This window comes from Bos taurus, chromosome 5, assembly GCF_002263795.3.
Source record: "Bos taurus isolate L1 Dominette 01449 registration number 42190680 breed Hereford chromosome 5, ARS-UCD2.0, whole genome shotgun sequence".
Lineage (NCBI taxonomy): Eukaryota > Metazoa > Chordata > Mammalia > Artiodactyla > Bovidae > Bos > Bos taurus.
The window spans coordinates 87,938,741-87,966,090 of NC_037332.1; the positions used below are offsets into that span (position 1 = coordinate 87,938,741).

At 42.1% G+C, this 27,350-nt stretch overlaps 1 protein-coding gene and 1 pseudogene across 2 annotated transcripts in view; both read left to right on the plus strand.

Moving 5' to 3' along the window:
• ST8SIA1 (ST8 alpha-N-acetyl-neuraminide alpha-2,8-sialyltransferase 1) overlaps nucleotides 1-27,350 on the plus strand; it is a 183,223-nt gene that overhangs the window by 62,577 nt on the left and 93,296 nt on the right.
• On the plus strand, nucleotides 5,274-9,131 carry LOC132345329 (large ribosomal subunit protein uL16-like; annotated as a pseudogene).

The window sequence follows — 27,350 nt, forward strand, 5'->3', positions numbered from 1 at the left end:
TGCAGTGACAAAGAATCCACCTGCCAATGCAGGAGCTTCAGGAGATGTGGGTTCAATCCTTAGTCAAGAAGATCCCCTGGAGTAGGAAATGGCAACCCACTCCAGTATTCTCGACTGGGAAATTCCATGGACAGAGGAGCCTGGCAGGCTACAGTCCATGGGGTCGCAGAGAGTTGGACATGGCTGAGCATGCACACATGCACCGTTTAGACATGAAGGGCTGAATTATAATCTTTATGTGAGTTTTCTAGAATGTACTGTGTGTGTGTGTTTGGAGGGGAAGGTGTGTTCGTAGGTGTTTCCATTTTGAGAATACTTTAGGATCCCTCCATCCCCTGGGTTGGAATCAACTCCTTGCTCTGCCTGTCTCTTTGAAGCCTGCATGGTCCATATTTGTAGATAATGCCGACTAAATACTATTTTGGGGCTTCCCTAGTAGCTCAGCTGGTTAAGAATCCATCTGCAGTGCCGGAGACCCCGGTTCGATTCCTGAGTCGGGAATATCCGCTGGAGAAGGGATAGGCTACCCAGTGTAGAATTCTTGGGCTTCCCTGGTGGCTCAGCTGGAAAAGAACCCACCTGCAATGTGGGAGACCTGGGTTCAGTCCCTGATTTGGGAAGATCCCCTGGAAAAGGGAATGGCTACCCACTCCAGTATTCTGGTATTCTGGGCTGGAGAATTCCATGGACTGTACAGTCCATGGGGGTCACAAAGAATTGGACATGACTGAGCGACTTTCACTGTCACTTGACTTATAACATATTTTTGCCCAGAAAGAGCATAAATTTCTTTGGGAATGAGTGAGGAAGTAGCAGGAATGTTAGAAACCACAACTGTGCTAATATAATCTGAGAAATATTTTTCATTGGTGTAATAAAAACATGGTCAGCCTACCATTCTCTTACATCGTGCTGGATAGTCACGTGATATACATCACAAACTAGATGAGTCATTTTTCCTCAAAATATCCACTCAAGGCCATATGTAAGGAATCACATAATTAATGCACCTCAAACAGACACTCATTTCCAGTTTCTCTGGTTGCCATAGACTTCCACTTGGCCTAGATCCACCATACCCTTGGCCCGTGGGAAACCCAGCAGAACATGTTGAAGCAGTTTTGTCAAAATGACTTTGTTAAAATGAAAATACACATTTTTATTTTCCTTCTGAGTAATGTGCTTAATAGAATCCTCTGAGCTTCTGGACATTCACAGAACAATTTTTTTTTTTTTCTCCTAACAAAATTTAGATTCAACTGTGCGATCTATGACTTTCAGTAATTCAGCTTTTTTACTTACCAATATGATGGTAGTCATTTTCCAAATACATACCATTTCAGCTGAAGGAAACTAAAGAGACTAATGTTTGGTGGGCATAGATCTTTGCCAAGCCAGTGTTGGTTCATGCTGTCAGACTTGTGTTTGGCTAAACTTTGGACCTCTTACGATTCCCCATGGCTTTATTATCAAATTTCTCCAATTCTGACACAGGGACTTAACCAAATAGGTACTTATTTATCTCAAGCAGTAATTTGAAATTAGGTGAGTAGTTTAAGGCTGGGTGGTGGCCACACAGTGCCATCTAGTTCTCAGGCTCCTGCCTTAGCTGATGGCCAGGTAACCCAGTTTTGATCCAGGATCCCTGTAGGATTGAGAGGAAACAGAAGAGGAAAATTTGGATAGACTCCTGCTGATGTGCCAGTGATCAGAACTGAGTCTCATGGCTGTGTCTAACCAAAAGAGAGGCTAGGAAATTTTAGTATTTCATCTCTGGACAGATGCACTCCATGTGCTGACCTGTGCATGCCTGCTAAGCCGTTTCAGGACTCTTTGTGACCCCATGGACTGTAGCCCACAAGGCCTCTCTGTCCATGGGATTCTCCAGGCAAAATCACTGGAGTGGGTTGTCATGCCCTCTTCCAGGGGATCTTCCCGATCCAGGGATCAAACCCGTGTCTCTTGTCTTCTATGTTGGCAGGCAGATTCTTTACCACTAGTGCCACCTGAGAAGCCTTGTGTTGACCTGCACTATCTGCCTTAGTTTTTTTCACATGTTAGCTCGCTTTATCCTCATAGCAACTCTGTGTGATGGTTACTGTGGTCTTCATTTCATAGGTGAAACTGAGAACTGAGATGGGCTAAATAACTTACGCACAGTTCTAGAGATTGCAAGTGGAGGGCTGACATGTAAAACCCGGCCCATCTGATTTCCAATGTATTATTGTTTATTCTCTTTTTTTTTCTTCTTGAACAATCATGGGTTCTGGCTATTTATTGTTAATTTATATCAGTCACCTTGAAACCATTTTAAGTTTTTTACTTCCCTTAGATGAATATTCTTAAAGGAAATGGAGAAATTCTTTTTGTAGCTATCTGAGAGAGAAAAAAAAACAGAGTACAGACATGCAGGCTCTAGGATCTCGTGAAGCAGTGTAGCTTCTCTTTAACTTTGAGTGCCTTTTGGCCCACTTAGGAAGGAGAAATAAGACTAGTCCCTTTATTTTGGTTTCTATTAAATGGGTTCTTGGGCCCAATTCCAATGTGTGTGACTGGAGACTTCGCCTCACCACCAAGCAATTCTCAGACACCAACTCGTGGTCTTACAATTCAGCTCAATTCTGACACTACATACCTGGAATTAGCATCAGATTCCAAGGACTAAGAGATGCAGGTTTGATCCCGGAGTCAGGAAGATGCCCTGGAGGAAGGCATGGCAACCCACTCTAGTATTCTTGCTTAGTATTCAAGGACACAGGAGCCTGGTGGGCTACAGTTCATGAGGTTGCAAAGAGAGGACACAACTGAAGCACACCAAGGACTCAGTCCAATAAGACTGCCCTCCTCTTCAAACATCAGTGGCAAGCCCAGGTTATGGCTTTTGCTTTTGACTGACTGACTATGCATTGGAGGTTCCAGTGACTCCCTCCAACTCAGGCTGCCAGTTGAAAGTCCAGGTCTTATCCTGATTGACTTCTGACTGACCCTCTATAAATCAGAGGTTCCTATGACCTCCTTCTTGCGTTCTGTGAGTTTGCTGGAACTGCTCACAGAACTCAAGGAATCTGTTTACTTTCTCCATTACCGATTTATTACAAAGGCTATTAGAGGATATAGATCTACAGCCTGATGAAGAGTTACATAGAGCAATGTCCCCAACAGAGGAGCTTCTGTTCTTGGGGACCTTGAGGCCTTGCTTGGTTGTAAGCGGAAGCACCCTGTTTCCACAACCTGGAAGTTCTCTGAACCTCATCTTTAGGGTGTTTTGTGATGGTTCTATTATGTCAGCATAATTGATTACAACATTGACCATTGGTATTTGATTCAACTTCTAGCCACTCTCCTCTCCCTGGAGATCCAGGGAGTGAGACTGAAACTTCCAATCCTCTGTTCATGATGAGTTCCCTTGACAACCAGCCCCCATCTGCATTAACATAAAGCCAGTTGTGGTGTGAAGGGGCTTGTGATGAATAACAAGACACCCATTTCACCTTTATGGCTCTGAAGGAGTTTCAGGAACTGGGGAAGTGAAGCGAAGTGAAGTGAAGTCACTCAGTCGTGTCCGACTCTTTGCGACCCCGTGGACATAGCCTGCCAGGCTCCTCTGTCCATGGGATTCTCCAGGCAAGAATACTGGAGTGGGTTGCCATTTCCTTCTCCAGGGCATCTTCCTAACCCAGGGATCAAACCCGGGTCTCCTGCATTGCAGGCAGACGCTTTATCCTCTGAGCCACCAGGGAAGCCCCCAAGAACTGGGGACAAGAGACCAAATATTATAAAAGATGCTCCCTTCACTCATTACTCAGGAAATTACAAGAGTTTGGGGAGCCATAAGGCAGGAGACCAAATATCTTTCAGAAACATATTTTGGTCATCTGAATGACCAAATATATTTGTTCCTTATAAATCACATCACATCTGTCATAGAGAAATCCAGGTTCTCAGAGGGAAGCACTTTATTCTCTGTACATTGCTTCTTTATTACAGGAACCCAGAACACGATTCCACTGCCATTAACTACCTCAGGGCATTTATTCTTTCATCATTGGTTGAGTGCCAGCGATAGAGAAAAAATATGTAGGGAATGGAATCTAAAGATCTAGGGTTTAGACCTGGCCTTTCTATGATGGTATTTGTCATCTCAGGTAAGTCATTAGTGGTTGTAACTATTCTCAGCCTGAATTTTAGAATTTTCAGTTCAGGATTGATAATACCTGGTGTTCATAGTTCAGTGTTCTTATGAGAAACAAAGTTAAAATGAAATTAGGGATGTAAAAGTACTTTGTAATGAATGCACAATGCAAACATATAATAATGTTACTTTTATTATCTTTTTAAGCATTTATGGCATGTAAGCATTTCTTGGGAATTTTGGTAATAAAGGAACCAATCAATGGGGGAGTGGAAGCACTAGAAAAGGGGTCAGTTTTCCATGCTGGTGAGTAGTGAGGAGATAAATCTGTTGAGTCTTGGATTTGGGAAAATATAAGGAGTGATGGAGAATGCCTCAGACTCTGGCAGTCAGACATTTGTATCCTTATAGTTGGATAATAATGATGATATGCTGAAATGTGATGTGAGAAATATGCAGTGTGAGAAACATTATTAATTTCTAGTGAATTAAGATTCTGTGTCTAAACAGTGGATTAGCTACTGTTCCTCATACTGTTCTGTAACTGAGAGGATAAGGAGAGTGGGTCATCCCAGGATTTCCGCATGTCTGTTATCCTCAGAGGAGAGGAAAGCACAAGATTATAAGTGAGTTGTGGATGAATCTAGAGTCTTTCATTCAGCGTGAAGTAAGTCAGAAAGAGAAAAAACAAATATAGAATATATCACGTATATTGGGGCTTCCCTGGTGGCTCAGTGCTAAAGAATCTGCCTGCCAATGCAGTTAATGCGGGTTTTATCCTTGGTCGAGAAGATCCCCTGGAGCTGAAAATGGCAACAGACTCTAGTATTCTTGCCTGGGAAATCCCACGGACAGAGAAACCTGATGGGCTACAGTCCATGGAGTCGCAAAAAAGTCAGACATCACTTAGTGACTAAACAACAACACATATATGTGGGATCTGGAAAAATGGCCCTGATGTACCTATTTGCAGGACAGGAATAGAGACACAGAAGCAGAGAACAGATGTGTGGATGCAATGAGGGGGGAGGGTGGGACTGATTGGGAGATTAGGATTGATATATATACACTACACTACCATTGTAAGACAGATAGCTAGTGGGAGCCTGCTGTATAGCACAGGGGGCTTGGCTCAGTGCTCTGTGATAACCTAGAGGGGTGGGATAGGGGGCGGGTCTCAAGAGAGGAGATATATGTATGCATATAGCCGATTCACACTATGGTACAGCAAAAACTAACACAACATTGTAAAGCAATTATACTCCAATTAAAATAAACATAAAAGGAAAAAAAAAAAAAAAGAAGTGAGTTGCCCCACAGAGTAGTTGAAGGTAAACTGAAAGATGTGTTTGTCTTTCAAACTTAAAAATAATTACAAATTAAGATCTTTCTATAATGAAAATTGGGCTTCCCTGGTGGCTCAGATGGTAAAGACTCTGCCTGCAATGCTAGGAGATCTGGGCTGGATCCCTGGGTAGGGAAGATCCCCTGGAGGAGGAAATGGCAACCCACTCCAGTATTCTTGCCTGGAGAAGTCTATGGATAAAGGGACCTGGCAGGCTACAGTCCAGGGAGTCCCAAAAAGTTGGACATGACTGAGCAACAAACACTTTCACTTTTCTAATATTTATCATAGGTTGTCTATGGTTGAAGATAAAATGAAAATGAGATGTAATGAGTGGTCTATCTTGCCATGGTGTGGACCTTTCTAAAATGTTTGCAGTGTATAAAATTTAGTGCAAAGACTGATCATGGCTCAGACTTACAACTTCCTGGAAACAGTTGAAAAGCCTGCATGACACCAGTTACCACTGAGTCAGGTCTCATCTGCAGGTGTGATGGGAGCGATAACTCTTTTCAGGAGGTTTGCATGTTCCATAGAACATTTTCTTCTTAGATTTAGTTGACATGACAGGGTGTTTTCCTGCAGAGAAAACTGGTATATCTCTGTTTTTCTTCAGCTGGTGTCTTTATCTTGGTCCTTCTTAGGAGCCAATGTCCAGATGTAGAGAGGTATTTCTGATTTTGATTTCATTTTGAGCTTTTGTTTTCATACCAGGAAGCCTCTGTTTCTTTTTTGCTCTTGATGTACTCATTTGTACTTCTTAACTCTATTAGGGATCTCACAGAGTCGGACACGACTGAAGTGACTTAGCAGCAGCAGCAGGAACTGCATAACGGAGAAGGCAATGGCACCCCACTCCAGTACTCTTGCCTGGCAAATCCCGTGGACAGAGGAGCCTGGTAGGCTACAGTCCATGGGGTTGCTAAGAGTCGGGCACGACTGAGCAACTTCACTTTCACTTTTCACTTTCGTGCATTGGAAAAGGAAATGGCAACCCACTCCAGTGTTCTTGCCTGGAGAATACCAGGAACGCGGGAGCCTGGTGGGCTGCCATCTATGGGGTCGCACAGAGTTGGACATGACTGAAGCGACTTAGCAGCAGCAGCAGTAACTGCATAAAGATACATTTGATTAACTTAGAGCATACACTAAATTTTCTCTAACTTAATTAGTTTGGTCAGGGAATAAAAAGATACAAAATGAGTATGGAGAACATTTTCTTAATGTTTGTATCTGTTCAAATCAATTTACTCTCTTTCTTCTGCTAATTGGCCTGTAGTCTTTAGGTCCCTTGGGAGCTGATGCAATGTTCTTGTCATCCTTCATGGCCTGACACACCTTCTTATCTGCAGGTCAGAACTTCAGGGTAGACTTGCCCAACAGGGTGAAGAGGGGGTAGGGAGGGGATAGAATAAGGAAGTGAATTTAGCTATGGAGACTAAAAGGAGGTCCAGCCAGTAGTAGCCAAGTAGATTAAGATTCTCAATTTAGGTAACTATTGTCAGTAACCAGGAGATAATAAGAAGCAAAAGAAAGACAAATACCATATGGTATCACTTATAAGTCTGGAGTTGAAAAGAGGACACAAATGAACTTATCTGTAAAACAGAAACAGACATAGAAAACAGACTCGTAGTTGCCAAGGCAGAGAGGGAGTGGTGAAGGGATAGAGCGGGAGTTTGGGATCAGCAGATGCAAACTATTATATAGAGAATGCATAAACAAGGTCCTACTGTATAGCACAGGGAACTGTATAGTCAATGTCTGTGATAAATCACAATGAAAAAATATGGAAAAGAATGTATACAAACCAAATCGCTTTGCTATACAGTAGAAATTAATATTATAAATCAACTATACTTTAATAAAATAAAAAGGGAATAAACGAATGGTTACCAAAGGGGAAAGGGAGGAGAGGGAAGGTTAATTTAGGAGTTTTGGATTAACATATACACACTTCTATATATAAAAAGATGAACAACAAGGATCTATTGTACAGCACAGGGAACTATATTCAGTATCTTGTAATAACCTGTAATGAAAAGAATCTGAGAAAGAATAGATGTATATGTACACCTACATCAATTTGTTGTACACTTGAAAGTAACACAACATTGCAAATCAATTATACTTTAAAAAAGAAAAAATAAAATAATGTTCCACTAGTGTGAAGCTCTATCCAGAGAGCCAGATTCATCTGTCAGTGATTTCAAGTTTCCAGCCACTAGGCTAGACATTTTGGGAACTGGCAGCTTCAGGGAGGTACAGACCAGAGGAGGGCAGGGTCCCATCCTTCTAGAGACTTGGGAGCTGATTCTTTAATCCAGGCAGGGACCCAGGGGAACAGGATGGACATTTCCAGCATGGAAATTGTTAGGACTTGGCCAAGTCATAATGTCCCTCCACACCAAGCTGCAAAAACAAGGAGCATATGATTGAGGCCCTCTCCAGGGCCGAGTTCAAGTTTCCTGGCCACCAGAAGCTCCACAGCTCCAAAAAGCAGAGAATTACTGGCTCTTTCCCTTTGCCACCACCGAAGTTTCTGGTGTCCCGTATTTCTGGTGTCCCAAGTTTCTGCTGCTGCCCCGCACGGTGTTATGGATACTATAAGAAAAAGCCATACCCAAAGTCTCCCTTTTGCCAAGGTGTCTCAGATGCTAAGATCTACATCTTTGACCTGGGGTGGAAGAAGGCAAAAGTGGATGAGTTACCATCACATGGTGAAAAGCTGTGGCAAAGGTGGTTTTCACATCCTGGTGTGGCTCCACCCCATTATGTCATCTGTTTCTATAAGATGTTGTTCTGTGCTGGAGCTGATAGACTCCAGACAGGTATGTGTGGTGCCTTTGGAAAGCCCTAGGGCACAGTGGCCAGGGTCCACTTTGGCCAAGTCGTAATGTCCATCCCCACCAAGCTGAAGGACAAGGAGCATGTGATTGAGGCCCTCTGCAGGGCCAAGTTCAAGTTCCCTGGTGGCCAGAAAATCCATATGTCCTGGAAGTGGAGATTTGCTAAGTCTAACGTGGATGAATTTGAAAACATGGTGGCATGAAACACTATCCGTATGGCTGCAGGTTCAAATGCATCCCTGTTGTTGTTCAGTCGCTCAGTCATGTTTGACTCTTTGCAACCCCAGGGACTTTGTGACCCCAGCATGCCAGGTCTCCCTGTTCCTCATCATCTCCCAAAGTTTGCCCAAGTTCATGTCCATTGCATCAGTGATTCCATCCAGATGTCTCATCCTCTGATACCCTCTTCTCCTTCTGCCCTCAGTCTTTCCCAGCATCAGGGACTTTTCCAATGAGTCGTCTGTTCCCATCAAATGACTTCAGCATCAGTCCTTCCAAGGAGTGTTTGAAGTCAACGATGTTAATTTCATCCCTAATCCTGGCCTAATTGGGACAATTTTTGAGAACAAGGCAGAGGCACATTTCTAGAACTGAGTCTGAGCTGGGTACCAGGAATCTGGAAGAGCAACATGGGAGTGTGTTTTGAAAATAAGACAGAAGCCAAGTTACCAGCGTCACACCAAAAGGCTGGAGGCAGAAGACTGTGGGTAACTTGATGTTGGTTCCCACAGCTTTGGGTGGCTACTTCCCCAGATCATTTCCCTGAAGCCAGGGCTGGTCCACATTTCCCAGGGCTCCTGCCAAGTCTGCAGTGACCTGAGTGTGGGTTCAGGCTGAGAATTAGGCCTGATAAAGAAGAATTTTCTGACAAAATATTAAGTTCTTACCCTCTCCTGGGTCACCTCTGTGGACTGACAGTCCAGAGGACACAGACACTCAGTGAAGGAGAGAATCTGGGCAAATTGTTAACCAAGGCAATGTATTAGCAGTTTGTCTGAAAAATATGGGACTTCCCTGGTGAAGAATCCGCCTCCAATGCAGGAGACATGAGTTTGATTCCTGGCTGGGGAAAATCCCCTGGAAAAGAGACTGGCTCCCCAGTCCAATATTCTTGCCTGGAGAATTCCATGGACAGAGGAGGCTGGAGGGATAGGTGACCGGCTAAGTGTGGTGAAATTTAGGATGGATAGAGTGTGGATCAAGATTCACTGACTATAATGGAAACAGAAGTGCTTTCTGAGAATAACCAACATTTTATACTCTGAAAACTATTACACATAAAATTTTTCTTGCTACATTTTATTTTTCCTGTCTGCTGAGACTCAGACTTTTAACTCTTTGCTAAGGAAAATAAAAAGGTGCTGAGCAAAAAGACAATAGCAAATTAAATTCATTCGAGAATTTTTACTCTGGGCGATCTGCTGTTAATGCATTGGCTAGCAGCTCCTTACAAGTATATGACTATTTTGCTTAAAATTTTCTCTTCTTAGGGTTCAGTCTACTCTAATGAGTTGGCCAAAAGTTTCATTTGGGTTTTTCCATACCATCTTACAGAAAAACCCAAATGAACCTTTAGACCAATCTAATACAATTTGGGGTCTCATCTACTATTCAGATGATAGCACATTCACAAAGTATTATTATTCTGGAACCGTAAAACATATACATTTCCAAATTGTTTTGTTTTGTTTTGTTTTGTTTGTTAAAGCCTGACATAGATGTTGACTGTTACACACAAGGTCATTAAGAAATGAAATAACTGCAGTTGGCAGGTGCTTCCAGATGAGATGGAGATTGTTGGAGTTCTTCAAACCTGAAGGCCAGTGATAGGTATGGACTCCAGGGAAAAGTATAGTATTTCTTTTCCAATAAAAATAAGCTTTAATCTTAATTTTATTTGTATTTACTTATTTATTTACAAGTATCTATTGGTCCTGTTCAAGTGTCATTTTTTTAAAGAAGTATAGCTGATTTACAATATCATGTTAGTTATGGGTATACAGCACAGTTGTACGTATATATACATCTATATAGACATATGTATTTTTTTTCATATTCTTTTCCCTTGTTACAAAGAATTGAGTATAGTTTCCTGTGCTTTCCAGTAGGTCTTTGTTGATTATATAAAAACTATAGTACTTCTATGTGATCCATAAAATTTAGCACAAATCGAGAATCAACAACATATAATAAGAGTTGAGTTAAATTTTAAAATAAGGCTTTGCTGCCCCAGAAATTCCCTTTCATGTGTGTTGAACTTGCCACCAAAATGAATATGCCCTGTGCCAGAAAAACTATGCTTTCTTAAAATTTGGGTAATTCTGTACAAAATAGAGAGTTGACACATTCATTCATCAGGCATTTATTAAGCAACTTCTATTGTGTACTAGGGACTGGACTCACTCCTGGGGAGGTGGTGGTGGGTGAAAAGAGACCTTTCTCTCCCCTTATTTGGGTCCTGTCTTCAGTGTCCCAGAGACTCCTTACCTTCCACATGTTCAAAATTTAACTCCCTCCCTCCCCATCAGCTTCTCTTTATTCTCTGCTGCAGGAAATGATACCATAACCCACTCAATCACTGGAGTTGTACTTACGTTTGAGTCCATCCTCTGTACCAACCACTTTTCCAGTGCCGTTTCCTTTTGTAAATATCTCTTGATTTCACCCCTTCTTTCAAGACCTCTCTGCCACTGCAGTAGGTCAGGGTTTGTCATCTGTTACATGGGTTCATTCGAGAACTTTCTGACAAGTTTCACTGTTAACGAACTTGCTTCCCTGCAATGCCCTGCACCCTGATGCCAGTGGCTGTCGTGACAAAATGTAAATGGTTTGTGTAGCTTCTCTTAGGCTGCTCCTCTCTGCTTGCCATGCAAGCAAACAAAAGCAAGTGGCCAGACTGAACACTCGCCAAGCCTGCTGGAACAGGGTCAGAGCAGGAAACTCATGGAGAAGGACAAGTAGCAGCTGGCAGATACTCTGCTGCCTTTGCATGATTAAAAATGATGAGATTCTAGATGTTCTAGACTCCAGGAGAGGGACCCTTAAGCTAGGCTGGCATATTAATCATCTAATTAGGAGTGCTAACCCTTCCCCTCATCTGGTCCCATCACTTCTTGGGAAATAGATGGGGAAACAGTGGAAACAGTGTCAGACTTTATTTTTGGGGGCTCCAAAATCACTGCAGATGGTGATGGCAGCCATGAAATTAAAAGACGCTTACTCCTTGGAAGAAAAGTTATGACCAACCTAGATAGCATATTGAAAAGAAGAGACATTACTTTGCCAACAAAGGTCTGTCTAGCCAAGGCTATGGTTTCTCCTGTGGTCATGTATGGATGTGAGAGTTGGACTGTGAAGAAAGCTGAGCACCGAAGAATTGATGCTTTTGAGCTGTGGTGTTGGAGAAGACTCTTGAGAGTCCCTTGGACTGCAAGGAGATCTAACCAGTCCATTCTGAAGGAGATCAGCCCTGGGTGTTCTTTGGAGGGAATGATGCTAAAGCTGAAAGTCCAGTACTTTGGCCACCTCATGCGAAGAGTTGACTCATTGGAAAAGACTCTGATGCTGGGAGGGATTGGGGGGCAGGAGGAGAAGGGGATGACAGAGGATGAGATGGCTGGATGGCATCACTGACTCAATGGACATGAGTCTGGGTGAACTCTGGGAGTTGGTGATGGACAGGGAGGCCTGGCGTGCTGCGATTCATGGGGTCGCAAAGAGTCGGACACGACTGAGCGACTGGACTGAACTGAACTGAACTGAACTGAACCCTTCCTCTCATGTGATCAAAACACTGTGGTATTTTTGTACTAAGATGCAGCAGAGCTTGACTTTGTCTTGGTTTATCATCTCAGTGTTTGTGGCTGATAGAGAGCCCTCTGTAGTCATGACTAGCAGCCAGAGGACAAGCCTTGCACCCATGGGTGAATGACATAGCTTGCCAGAAAAGGATTTATCAGTTGGCTCAGGGATGGATAAGAGTTGGCCTCTTCCCTGGCATGATGGGAGGGCTGGGATCCTGCCTTGCTATTGGCCTGGATTGAGGGCCTTCAGTGCCAGACCACTGCTGGCCTCAATGGTGCTTTTCCCAGAGGCCACTTCCTTTTCTAGACTGCAGGCCCTCAGTCTTGGACAAGTTAATCCTGCCTGATTACCACCTATAGATAAAGGTCAGACTTCATGCAGTGGCACACAGGCCTTCAATATCTGAACTCTTGGAGAATATAAGATGGTATCAGTTTAGTAATAGCCATCCACCTTCTTCCCCTGCTGCTTATTACTTTATACAATTGATTCTCAAACAACACAGGTTTGAAGTGCATGGGACTACTTATATGCCGATTTTTTTTAATAGTAAATACTAAAGTACTACTTCATCTCCTGTGGGTTGAAACTTAGGTTCAGAACCATGAATACAGAGGAACCATGTATAAGAAGGGCTTATTATAAGTTAACATGAGAATTTTTTGACTGTGCAGAGGATTGGGCTCCCTAACCACCCCTCCCCCTACATTCAAGAATCAGCTGTACTCTGTGATTACCACGTGACTTGCATTTTCCCTCAGAAGTTGTGCTTTTTTATTCCCTCTGCCCAGCATATTCTTCCTTTTGTTGTCTGATAAATTTTTCTTCATCTTTCAAGATCCAGCTAAAACATCTTCATATGTGTATTATCTTCCCAGTTTCCTCTCCAAAATCTCTGTTGCCTGCCATGTCAATTAAAAATCTGTTCTCCCCCTCCTCTGCCCTGTATATCTCTGTCACTGTACTACTGAATAGCAGTGATTTGTTCACATGCTTTCTGCACACCAGAAAGCTTCTGAGGGCAGTATCTAGACAGGTTCTGGCACATAGCATGGCAGATGGTAAGTGAAAACAAGCTGAATTAACAATAGAAGGGAGAGTTGTTCTTCCAGAGCCTTTGCAACCACATGACTGCAGCTTCATTCTTTTGGAAGGAGATGCTGCCTGTACTGGAAGGACCCAGGATCAGTCCTGTGAAGGCCACAATACTGGGAGAAGGAAAGGGAGTGGGTGTTAACAGTGATCCACGTTGTGTGGGATGTGGCATGTCCGAGATCACTTAGGGTTTCATTCTAGATTTGAGATGAACACAATCATACAGTTGTAAAGTTAAGCCACAGTTTTGGTGCTGGACATGTAGTTGTTATAGTAAGTCCCCTACATATGAATGAGTTTTGTTTCAAGGACGCATTCATAAATCCAATATTTTTTAAATCCAACAAAGTTAGCCTAGGTACCTAACTAACAATCACCTATATAGTAGAGTACTGTAATAGATTTATAATACTTTTCACCCAAATAATACATAAAAATACAAAAATAAAAGCATTTTTAGCCTTATAGTACAGTACCTTGAAAAGTGCAGTAGTACAGTCCAAGGCATATGGGGGCTGGCATCGAGTGAACAGGCAAGAAGAGTTACTGACTGGAGGAGGGAGAGGAGGTGGGAGATGGTAGAGCTGAAGGATGGTCAGCAATAGGAGACGGAAGGCAAACTAAAATGTCACTGATGCCTGACATTGATGAAACACACATTCACATCTTTAAAAGTTTGTAACTTGAAGGTTTGTATATAAGGGGATTCAGTTCAGTTCAGTCGCTCAGTCGTGTCCGACTCTTTGCGACCCCATGAATCACAGCATGCCAGGCCTCCCTGTCCATCACCATCTCCCGGAGTTCACTCAGACTCACGTCCATTGAGTCAGTGATGCCATCCAGCCATCTCATCCTCTGTGGTCCCCTTCTCCTCCTGCCCCCAATCCCTCCCAGCATCAGAGTCTTTTCCAATGAGTCAACTCTTCGCATGAGGTGGCCAAAGTACTGGACTTTCAGCTTTAGCATCAGTCCCTCCAAAGAACACCCAGGGCTGATCTCCTTCAGAATGGACTGGTTAGATCTCCTTGCAGTCCAAGGGACTCTCAAGAGTCTTCTCCAACACCACAGTTCAAAAGCATCAATTCTTCAGTGCTCAGCTTTCTTCACAGTCCAACTCTCACATCCATACATGACCACTGGAAAAACCATAGCCTTGGCTAGACAGACCTTTGTTGGCAAAGTAATGTCTCTGCTTTTCAATATGCTATCTGGGTTGGTCATAACTTTTCTTCCAAGGAGTAAGTGTCTTTTAATTTCATGGCTGCAGTCACCATCTGTAGTGATTTTGGAGCCCCCCAAAATAAAGTCTGACACTGTTTCCACTGTTTCCCCATCTATTTCCCATGAAGTGATGGGACCAGATGCCATGATCTTCGTTTTCTGAATGTTGAGCTTTAAGCCAACTTTTTCACTCTCCTCTTTCACCTTCATCAAGAGACTTTTTAGTTCCTCTTCACTTTCTGCCATTACTGTATTTTATTTTAGTTTGTTTTGCTATTATTAAACCAGTTTTCAAATATATTATTCTTGAGAAATTGTTATTGGATAGAGCTGAAGGGCATTTGAATATTTGTGAAGATCATTTCTTTCTCTTTCACATCTCTCTTCCTTATTTTCCACCATTGCCTCTCCCCTCCTGTTCCAGGTGACAGTGGCCTCTTGCCCAGGATTTTATAGTAGTCCCTTATTGGCCTTCTATCTAATCTGGCCTCCTCTCCAGTCGATTTCCAAATTGCAGCCTGAGTTACTATTTTAGAATGCAGATCAGATTGTGTCATCCCATTGTTTAAAATCCTTGATCAGCTATTCCATTGATTTCAGGATAAGACAGCCTTCTTAGGCCACAAGGCTCTGCCTACTCTGTTCCCTGCCCGGGGCTCTAGCAGCAGTTTGCATGGTGCTCCCTCTCACCCTTGACTCTTCACCTTTCTGGCCTGCTTTCAGTCCCTAATAAATACTATGTGCTCTCTTTCTATACAGCTTTTTGACACTCTGTCCCTTTCCCTGGAAAGCTCTTGTGTTCTCTTATCTGGTTCACTCATGTTAATCCCTTGGATCCTGTTTGAGTATCAGTTCCTCCAGGTACCTTTCTTCAGACACCTCTCATTCATCACTTCACATTTAGTTGTTTAGGTATTTGATTCAAGGTTCTCTCTCATTTGAGACAGTATTCACTGTCCCACGGACAGTATTTAATTTGGGAGGATAGGGAGCTCTGTAGTACTTTCTATTACTGAGTCCCAGCTCATATTGCTTGCCACACGACAGGCCAGTCAGTGGAGAGATGAGATGTTTGGACAAGGAATCATGACTTTATCCAGAAAACCCGCAGACGGAGAAGATGACAGACTAGTGTCCCAAAGATCCATCTTACCCAAATTCGGATTCAGTCTTCTGTAGTAAAAGGGGAAGAGGTATGGCTGGTTTTTGCAAAATTCTTGGCGCAGAATCCTTTTGTTCTTGTAGTTGTCTCCACAGGTCAGGTAAACATACAAGAAGACAAATGTTATTCTCTAGGACATCCTGTAAACATCCAGGAAGTCAAATGTTATTCTCTGTTCTGCAACTTTTTATCTCGATATGAATGAAAGTGTTATAGCTGTAAAAGTCAAGCCTGGGAGGCAGAGCTTTGAGAAAGGGCTGTTGAGTATATTTCAGGTTTGTTCTCTGTTATAGTATCTCAGTTATTACCCTGAAGCTTGGGATGTGATAGAGGGTCAGTAAATTTTAGTGGAAGGAATGAAGCAGCTTGATTTTACTGTGTAAAATCACCAACTGTAATCCTGATAGACCTCCCAGCTAGGTGTGGCATATATATATACACACACATATATATATATACACACGCACATATATATTTATATGTAAGAAACTTGGAGTTCATTATCACAGAGCAGAGGGAGAAAGCCCCACATTGGATGCAGTCACTTGGGAAGCCCCTAAATGATTGTCTGAGACTGAAGCCTATAAGAGAAGCCTGGTGGTGATGCTCAAGTAGGGTTGAACAGCCCAAATAGACATTGAACCCCTATTGTTGCTGTAACTATTATTGCCCTTAGGTGGTTATTTATCAATACAGGGTCTCAGGTGTTGCAGTGAAATCAATCTTGCAATCTTAACAATGAAGAAATTGCTTCTCTTTTCAAAGATTTAAAATCACTGTCAGTGATGTCAGTTCAGCCAGGCTCTGCCCTCTGCCCAAGCAGAACTAAAGGGCAGGAGCAGTGACGGAGCTAGAAGAGTAGGTGTCCCCTGGGTCTCCTCCCTGCCTGGAGCTGGCATCCCCCGGCTCTAGGCCCCTGTGTTGAGGCCATCATGCTCTCTTCTTCAGTTTTCCAGCCATCAGATATCCCAGCACCAATTTTCTTGCAAAACGAATGTGTGGGATTTGTATTTTGAGATGACGGCTCTTAAAATACCACCATCTTTTCAATTAACATACTCCTTCCCTGCTTGTTTTCAAGGTATCTTGCCTCAGCTGCTGGAGGGAAACATTTTTTAGTCTTTGTAGCACTGCAGAGTCAAGATATTTAGGGAAAAAACCAATCAATATAGCTCCCAAACAACCTCTTGCCAGAGACTGTGATAATATTTTAGCCCCTTGGAACTCTAATAAGGAAAAATATTTCAGCCAGATTATAGACACTAAACTAGTATGTTGAGTGTGTGGTTAGAAGAATCATCTTTTGACTTGAAAATTTCATGACTTTTCCAGGAAGTAGTAAAAGCCAATTAAGTAATCCTCTAAGACTTCTTTTTTCAGATTGTAATCCTATTTCATGGAAAAGACCTTGCAGCTAAAATAGTGGAATGCTCTATAATATTCAGAAGGAAGACGATAAAACAGGTCAAAAATTAAAAGTCAATGACAGGCATTAAGTTCTTAAGGCATTTTATCACTTCATTGCTGACCTTTCCCTTAAGGAACAAATAGAGGCAAGGAAAGGTTTGGAACATGAAGATTTAGGTCCAGAAAATTAAATCATGGTGAGGATTTGTCAGCAGTGAGGTGGATTAAGTGAGGACTAGGAGACCTTGGGGGCAGGAAAGGCAAACTGTTATCATATTAATAAAAAATAGTGGCATTAAAATGTAATGGATAATGTCATGTCTTTAAAAAGAGAGTGCCTGAAGGAAACTCGGGTTTTATGTTTTAGTTTGTAAAAACCACTGGAATCTTGGTCAATCACCCTTGTAGATAGTTGAGAGAAGTTGTAAGCTGAATAGGGCAGGAGTATGTAAGCTATGGGGATAGGCAGAGCAGACATGGGGAAGTGGGCACTGGAAAAACGGTGGAAAACAGGGAGGAAATCAAAGCAATGTGGCTATTGGTTATGACCAGACCATCCTAAAGGAAATCAGTCCTGGATATTCATTGGAAGGACTAATGCTGAAGCTGAAACTCCAATACTTTGGCCACCTGATGCAAAGAGCTGACTCATTTGAAAAGACCCTGATGCTGGGAAAGACTGACGGCGGGAGGAGAAGGGGATGACAGAGGATCAGATGGTTGGATGGCATCACTGACACAATGGACATGAGTCTGAGTGAACTCCAGGAGTTGGTGATGGACTGGGAGGCCTGGCGTGCTGTAGTCCATGGGGTCACAAAGAGTTGGACATGACTAAGTGACTGAACTGAACTGAAGTGGTTAATTAAAGATAGTAATTGCTAATATTTACTGAGTAATTTTGAAGTGCCAGGCTTGGCACGTTTTTTAATTATCATCTTATCTAATTCTCTTAATACCTCTCAGAAGGTACTTTTATTTTCATTTTATAGAAAAGAAAACTGAGACTCAGCTTCAGTAGAAAGCTCAGGGTCACACAGTTGGTGGGAGAATCTCTGACTGTCATTTGTGTGTTACGCACAAATGACTTGAGTCCTTTCCATGACCTGGACACTTAGAGAATGATTGACAAATAATATAGATGTGTTATGTTGCACGTATAAATATGCAGTCTGTATATGTTATTCTTCTATCTGTCTGCAAAGTTTTCTTCAGTTAGGATGTGTTTGAGAAGTGCTGAGGGTTAAATTGGCCAACCTCGAACTTTCTATTGCCAGTGCTGCTATGGGGTTGGCATTATGTTTAGTACACTTGAATTCGTTCTAGCCTTGAAAATCACCCTGTCAATGCACAGTTTTTCTCATTAAGTCAGTTGAGGGTTATGTGAGCCAAATGGTCCATCAAAGCTGCTGCTGACAAAACAATGAAGCTTCATTTACTTGAGAATCTTATTGGTAAGTGCAAAAAAATCTGTGTGTCTCTGGGAAGTGAAAGACATCATGGAACTATCCTACAGCACATGAAAGGCTGCCGTAAATGCAGGAGAGACAGGGGAGCAGTGAGGAGTGCATGCAAATGAAGATGGCCAAATAAATAGAAAAAAGACATAATGGAGTTTCAAATACGTTTCAATTTACTAATTATGACTCTACAACAAGCATATATGCAAATAAAGCAATGAGTATAAGCTGCTTATGACTCCTCTACAAGTTCCTTAATTGCAATACTTCTATTTAGAAGAAGAATAATGTTGAACATATTTTTGTTTTAATTCACTGTTCTTATTTTAAATTAGAAACAATAGGTACATTTATTTAAATAATGTATTATTTCTAATTTAAAGTAAATACATTTATAAAACTTATCTTTTAAGTAAAATGTCTAATAAATATTCATGAAAATCAAATATGTTAAATAAAATCTATGAAAGAGGGAGTTAATTATATTTTTGTAATTGGTGCCTCAGATGGTAAAGTGTCTGCCTGCAATGTGGGAAAACTGGGTTCAGTCCCTGGGTCAGGATATCTCCTGAAGGAAGGCATGGCAACCCATTCCAGTATTCTTGCCTGGGGAATTCCATGGCCAGAGCAGTCTAGCGGGCTATAGTCCATGGGGTCTCAAAGAGTCCGACACGAGTGTGCGACTAACACACACACAGTGAAGTGTAGATATACTGTACAGCTGTAGTTGGCTGAGGACTTACTATGTGCTAGGCTTCTTGCTAAACGCTTCATCTGATAAAGGTTTTATCATCTCCATTTTACATGTAGAAATTAAGGCTGAGAGATGTTAATGGGACCCAGGTCTCCCAGCTAGAAACTGGTTCCAAGCTGAGTCTGGATTTGAACTTAGGCCCACTGATGCCAAACTGTGAATATATCCATTTAAACTGCACTGCCTTCCTTCAGATTAAGTAACTGCCACAGAATGATTACTACACAATAAAGTCTCTCCTTTAGTATGTCTGGGAGAGAGAGCTATAAGTATACAAGGAAATTTCCATTGTGCTTTTCTTATGGAAATGGATGAATACTTGGTCAGTTGCTCCCTTTTATTGATATGACCCAAGTTATTTTCAATGCAGGGTACACTGGTGTCAGTGAACCTGGTACAGTTTTTTTCTGGTGAGAAATTTCACAGTGTATATCAAAAGCCTTAAATACGTGCTTGTTATCTGACCCAGTGATTCCATATAGTAAGGATTTACTTTAAAATAACTGATCAAGTTCTCAAGGTTATATGTATCAGGTCAGTATATATATTCCTCATGCAGAATTCTGTGTGTATGGGTTAGGGATGACAATCCATGAAGAATTCTGTGTGGAATGGGTTAAGGATGACAATCTTTCTGGAAGGCAGTCGTGAAGAGACTCTTGCATGGTGCTTTACATAAAATTAAGCCAACTTGATTGTTTATACAAAAGGAGAAAGAAGAATGGATTCATCTGTTCTTCCCCATCCACCTTCCTGGATTTGCCACAATCTGAAGATGTTTCTAGCAGTGTTATTTAACACAAGTGAAAAATTAGGAACCATTTAAATACTCACGGGACTTTCCAGGTGGCCCTAAGTGGTGAACAACCCACATGCCAGTGCAGGAGACGCCGGAGACTCCAGTTTGATCCCTGGGTTGGGAAAACCCCAATGGGAGGAAATCACAACCCATTCCACTATTCTTGCCTGGAGAATCCCATGGACAGAGAGGAGCCTGGCAAGCTGTGATCCATAGAGTCAAAAAGAATTGGACACAACTGAAGCAACTTTGCACTAAAATACTCACAGTAAGGAACTGGTTAAATTATGAGCCACCTATCCAGTCAAATAATATCCTGGCATTAAAATAATGCCCATCATATCTTGTTAAATAAGATATGCTCATATCTTTAAATAAAGATATGGTATGGGCCCATACCATTAAATAAGCTTTGCCCATCATATCTTGTTAAATAAGCTTGTATGTTGCAATAGCAGGGATAAGATGATCCCATTCTGGTTAGAAAACAAACAACTGTTTGGAATGAGAGGCTTCAGCCACTAAGGGTTGAGAAATCACAGTGGGTAATATCTGAATATGACAATATTACTTTAAAGTAAGGCTTAGGGAGACTTCTCAAAAAACTTTCCATCTGTTGTCTCTTCATGTCCTGAATTCTTCACAGACTGCCTTCTGAAAGGACCTGTTTCTTCTCTGGGCCTGAAAAGGGGAAGAGAGTCTTCCTCAGTTTTTGGCTAAAGGTTCTCTAACACATGTCTTTTCCTATGTATTTCTGAATAACTTGAGATTTACTCTCATCTCGAGCTTCCTGTGCTGTGTGCTGCGCTTAGTTGCTCTGTCGTGTCTGACTGTTTGCGACCCCAGGGACTGTAGCCCACCATGATCCTCTGTCCATTGGATTCTCCAGGCAAGAATACTGGAGTGGGTTTCTATGCCCTTCTCCTCTAGCTTCCTACTCTTTGAATAAATATAAATCTGCTAGGGCACTCCTTGGGTTCTAGAGGAAAAATTGCTACCAGCAAGGCAAAACTGGCCCTCAAATGTATTTTGTTTGGCTTTTACTGTTTTTTTTTTTTTTTAAAAGCCATGTGAATTATACGATCAATATTAAAGACTAGATTTCATATAAAAATATGGGTTTTTAGTTTTCCTTAGAAAAAGCATCAGTATATCTGGCAGCACTGAGTCGCAGTGCCCATCAACAGAATATGGATCAGTTCCTGATCTTTTCAGTTTGATCAGGTGTCTTCTGTTTACCCCAGTCCTCAGCACTCCCTGTTATTTTCCTTCCATTCTGCTTGTGCTTCCAACCTGGATTCTGTAGATGTGTGATTTTGCAACTTCTCTATGCTAGACTCTTTTTAGCGCAGCTGTGTATTCTTAACCTTTATACCAGTGGCCTGAGAAAGTTAACAGATTTGCTTCATTTGCTTATATTCTTGGCATTTCTGGGTAGGTACATCAATCATCTCAATAGACATGGGATTGAGCAAGCTCTGGGAGTTGGTCAAAGACAGGGAAGTCTGGCCTGCTGCAGTCCATGGGGTCGCAAAGAGTCAGACACAACTGAGCAACTAAACTGAACTGAAACCAATCAAATGAAAACATCTATATATACTGACCACAGTAAGTACGTAGATGCTTTCATCGTACTTACTGTGGTGAGTGTATAATGTCTGAGGACATTAGGAGTTACAAGACATGCTTTATACTCTTGGGTGGCTTATTCTCCATTTGTGGAGGATGTATACGTACAATGGAGGATAGCAATTGGTACTAAATGCCTAGTGTCCAGAGTGTCTGGTTAGAGGGTGTAGGTTTTTTGGTGGCAGTGGGCAGGACTGTGGATGACAATCCTAGAAAATGAGATTGGTCAGGGGAAGTTCTAAGGAAGGAAGACCTTAGCCTGTATTTGAAAGTTGGCAGAATCTGGTGACTCACAATCTTTATCGTGCACGTGAATTTTATAGAACTTCAGCTTTTCAATGGGCTTCCCTTGTGTCTCAGCTGGTAAAGAAGCCGCCTGCAATGCGGGAGACCTGGGTTCAATCCCTGGATTGGGAAGATCCCCTGGAGAAGGGAAAGGGTACCCACTCTAGTATTCTGGCCTTGAAAAGAGTTCAGACATGCCTGAGTGACTTTCACTTTCACTTTCAACTTTTCACGCTGTACTCAGAGATAGTGATTCAAGAGGGCTGAGGTGGGACCAAGAATATTGTTGTTGTTTAGTCGATTCATTGTGTCTGACTCTTTTTTGACCCCGTGGACTGTAGCCCACCAGACTCCTCTGCCCGTGGGATTTCCCAGGCAACAATAGTGGAGTGGGGTTGCCATTTCCTATTCCAGGGGATCGAACCAGCATCTCCCACAATGGCAGGTGGATTCTTTACCGCTGATCCACCAGGGAAGCCCAGGACCAAGAATCAGTTCAGTTCAGTCACTCAGTCGTGTCTGGCCAAGAATACTCATCTCAGCTATGCATGGCAGGGTGATTCTGATGTCCCAGACAACAATACTGGAGTGAGTTGCCATGCTGTCTTTCAGGGGATTTTCCCAGCCTGGGGATCAAACCCACATCTCTTGCAGCTCCTGCATTGCAGGCAGATTCTTTACTCACTGAGCCATTTTTTATATATAGTAGTGTGTATATTTCAGGGCTTCCCAAGTGGCTCAGTTAATAAAGAATCCGCCTGCAATACAGGAGACACAGGCAGACACCAGTACGATCTGTGGGTCGGGAAGATCCCCTGGAGGAGGGCATGGCAACCCACTCCAGTATTCTTGCCTGGAGAATCCCATGTACAGAGGAGCCCAGCAGGGCAACAATCCAAAGGGTCACAAAGAATCAGATGTGACTGAGCATGCATTCATTCCTGTATAAAACAGATAAATAATAAGAACCCACTGCATAGCACAGAGAACTCTATTCGATACTCTGTAATAACCTTTATGGGAAAAGAATCTTAAAAGAATAGAGACATGTACATGTATAACTGATTCAGTTTGCTGTACACATGAAACTAATGAAACATTGCCAATCAACTATACTTCAATAAAAACATTTTTTAAATGAGGAAATCAAGTGGGGAATATTCTCTTCCAGAGTTACTGGCTTCTGAGCTTCCTACCTCCCCTAACTGTATTTTTTAAAAAATCTGTCATCCTTACTTGTGAGAAAAAAGGAAAAGTTCTTTCTAGAACACCCCTTTTCCCAGTTTTGCTCCCTTAGTCAATTCCCAGGAACGCCCTTACCCGACAAACCTCCAATCAGCTAAATTTTACAGCCCCTAAATTCCATACTCGCATCCTTACCTCTGTTTATTTCACCCTCCCACCCTCCCCAGTTCCTTCAGTGTGGCCCATGTATGTCAGAGTCCCCCCGCCATGCTTATTAGAGATGCGTATTCTTGGTCCTGGGCTTCCCTAGTGGATCAGCAGTAAAGAATCCACCTGCCATTGAGGGAGATGCCAGTTCGATCCCTGGGTCGGGAAGATCCCCTGGAATAGGAAATGGCAACCCCACTCCACTATTGTTGCCTAGGAAATCCCATGGACAGAGGAGTCTGGTGGGCTATATAGTCCATAGGGTCGCAAAGAGTAGAACATGACTGCAGCGACTGAGCATGTGTATATGTCGATCCCAATCTCCCAATTTTTCCCTCCTTTTTCATTTTTAATGGAAATAGCTATATATGGGACAATACTGATTTTTAAAAATGTAATAATTAATAGTTAACTAGCAGGCAATTGCTACTTCAAGTGCTTAATCAGTTAAATTGGATTAACGGTTTAAGAGTCTGCTGCATTACTGAGTAACTGTGCACTATTTATAGTTGAAAACAAAACAGATGTCTTAATTCCCACCATATTTTAGTGGAATAAACATTGAACTGGGGGTCAGGGTTTTTGCCCCAACACATCATATGGTAACTGGTTTATGGCTGGTTGGCACTCAGTAAATACTTGTCGCATTTTCTTAGCTAAAAGGTGTTTGATGTTTGTGGTTCTTCATTCCTGGGGGGAAAGAGGAATTTGATTAGGTTAGTAGTTTTCTGCCGTATCAAATTCCTCACTGTGTCTCAGTGTCACTTTCAAAACTGAGAGAGACCAAGAGGTCAGTTGGAGAAGGAAATGGCAGCCCACTCCAGTTTTCTCGCCCGGAGAATCCCATGGACAGAAGAGCCTGGTGGACTATAGTCCATGGAATCTCGAAGAATCAGACATGACTGAGCAACTAACACAAAAGGTCAGTGTGGAAGGATGCCCACCTTGACCTCAAAACAACATCTTCTCATTTGCTTTTTGTATTTCTTTTTCTTTTTATGGAGTTTTTCTTCATACAATCTTGTTTGAAAAAACAAGAGACTTCCATTTCAAAGCAAACAGAATAACAACATCAACAGTAGTAAGTTTAAAAGTCTCTGAAGTATTGAAGAAGTGATTTGATTCAATTCCACACATATTTACAAGCCTCTGTGCAGAGCTTTAATACCTAATTCTCATGACTCATTGAGCATAAATGAGTTACAATGTTTTTCTCTTCTGCTTTAGTTTTTGGAGTATTTCCTTGAATTTGTAGGGGATCTTAGTGGACATAAACCTGCAGACACTTCATAAATATTAACAGTAAAAAATAATTTGTTTGGTAGATAATAGAGGAGGGAAGTTATGAAGAGGGGAGAGGAAGAGGCACTGGAGCAGCCTCAAACGTGTGTGCTAAGTCCCTTCAGTCGTGTCTGACTCTTTGCAACTCCATGGACTGTAGCCCGCCAGGCTCCTCTGTCCATGGGATTTTTCAGGCAAGAATACTGGAGTGGGTTGCCATTTCCTTCTCCAGGGGATCTTCCCAACTCAGGGATCAAACCCACATCTTTTATGTCTCCTGCATTGTATTGGCAGGCAGGTTCTTTACCACTTGGGCGACCTGGAAAGTCTCTAACAAAAGTACAGAGAGACAAGAAATTCAGGCTGTATTGGAGGTCAACAGTTGTAAATAAAATGGTGTGGAGAGAACTTGGGGTGTGAGCATAGATGATGTGGTTTGAGTAAAGGATGAACAGGGACTTCAGCATGTTGATGGGTCCTTAGTGTCTCAATGAAGATCTCAAACATTTTTGCCTGTGAATAAAGAGCAAACATATTTTGTACATTTTTCTTTTGATAGGGAAGTGATTCACACTAGCCTTTGTTTATATGAAGATTTACTGTGAGATAATTCTGGTTCCAAATAGGAAAAGGAGTATGTCAAGGCTGTATGTTGTCACCCTGCTTTTTTTTTGTTTTTGAATGTCTTATTCTAAATGGTGAAAGTTGATCTCATCATTCTCAAACCTAACCTGCTTCTGACTTCTCTATTTCAATTAAGAGTGTGTTGTCCTCCTTTCATTAAATTATGGTTGGTTGATCTTTTTTCTTGCCTTACCAAATACTGATGAGAGTCCTATTGATTTTTCTGTCAAAATATTCTCACATATACACTTCTGTCTCACTGAAATCACTGTAATTTAGGCATATTACTATAAATAATCTTCCATCCAATACTTGGGCCCTGCTGGGTTTGGTCATACCAGTTAGGGTAGATAGTGTTGTCACTCAGTCATGTCCAACTCTGCCACCCATGGACTGTAGCCTGCCAGGCTCCTCTGTCCATGGGATTCTCCAGGCAAGAATACTGGAGTGGGTTGCCATTTCCTTCTCCAGGGTGCTTTTTTAACTTATATGCAGAGTACATCATGAGAAACACTGGGCTGGAAGAAACACAAGCCGGAATCAAGATTGCTGGGAGAAATATCGATAATCTCAGATATGCAGATGACACCACTCTTATGTCAGAAAGTGAGGAGGAACTAAAAAGCCCCTTGATGAGAGTGAAAGAGGAGAGTGAAAAAGTTGGCTTAAAGCTCAACATTCAGAAAACGAAGATCATGGCATATGGTCCCATCACTTCATGGCAAATAGATGGGGAAACAATGGAAACAGTGTCAGACTTTATTTTTTTGGGCTCCGAAATCACTGCAGATGGTGATTGCAGCCATGAAATTAAAAGACACTTACTCCTTGGAAGAAAGGTTATGACCAACCTAGATAGCATATTGAAAAGCAGAGACATTACTTTGCCAACAAAGGTCTGTCTAGTCAAGGCTATGGTTTTTCCAGTAGTCATGTATGGATGTGAGAGTTGGACTGTGAAGAAAGCTGAGCACCGAAGAATTGATGCTTTTGAACTGTGGTGTTGGAGAAGATTCTTGAGAGTCCCTTGGACTGCAGGGAGATCCAACCAGTCCGTTCTGAAGGAGATCAGCCCTGGGATTTCTTTGGAAGGACTGATGCTAAAGCTGAAAGTCCAGTACTTTGGCCACCTCATGCAAAGAGTTGACTCATTGGAAAAGACTCTGATGCTGGAGGGATTGGGGGCAGGAGGAAAAGGGGACGACAGAGGATGAGATGGCTGGATGGCATCACCGACGCGATGGCCGTGTGTTTGAGTGAACTCCGGGAGTTGGTGATGGACAGGGAGGCCTGGCGTGCTGCAGTTCATGGGGTTGCAAAGAGTCGGACACAACTGAGTGAATGGACTGAACTGAACTGAACTTTTAAAGCAAGTTGAGGGAGGGATGTGATTAGTTTGCTGCAAACTTCTTGGCATCAGAATTCTTTGTTCTTGCAGCTGTTTACATAGGTCAGGTCATAATGCCCTGCAAACCTGAAATGAAACAAAAGTTATTCTCTGTTCTGCAACTTTTTATCTCCATATGAAGGGACTCTAAAGGTCAGAACCCTAAGAATAAGCAAGCCATCCTGTAACATTCTTTTACAAAAGATGCAAAACCAGAATGACTAAGCACAAGAAAAGGAACAGATCTAATATGGAGTCAGATTTGTTCTTTTCTACTGACTTGATGGATGTGAGTCTGCGTGAACTCTGGGAGTTGGTGATGGACAGGGAGGCCTGGCGTGCTGCGATTCATGGGGTCGCAAAGAGTCGGACACGACTGAGCAACTGAACTGAACTGAACTGATTATAATATAAACTGATGTTTTATAGTTGGCTTCCAGAATTTATATCCAAATATGTGCAAAATACATAATACAACAATTGAAACTTAAACTGATGTTTTATTTTGTAGTTGGTTTCCAGAAGTTATATCCAGAATAATGGATATGTGAAAATACATATTACTCCTTAGAATGATTAAATGTTATTTTTAAATAATGAATTGAGTCAAATAGTTTAATAGGGAGCTCAGTTCAGTTCAGTTGCTCAGTCGTGTCCGACTCTTTGCAACCCCATGAACTGCAGCACGCCAGGCCTCCATGTCCATCACCAACTACCAGAGTTT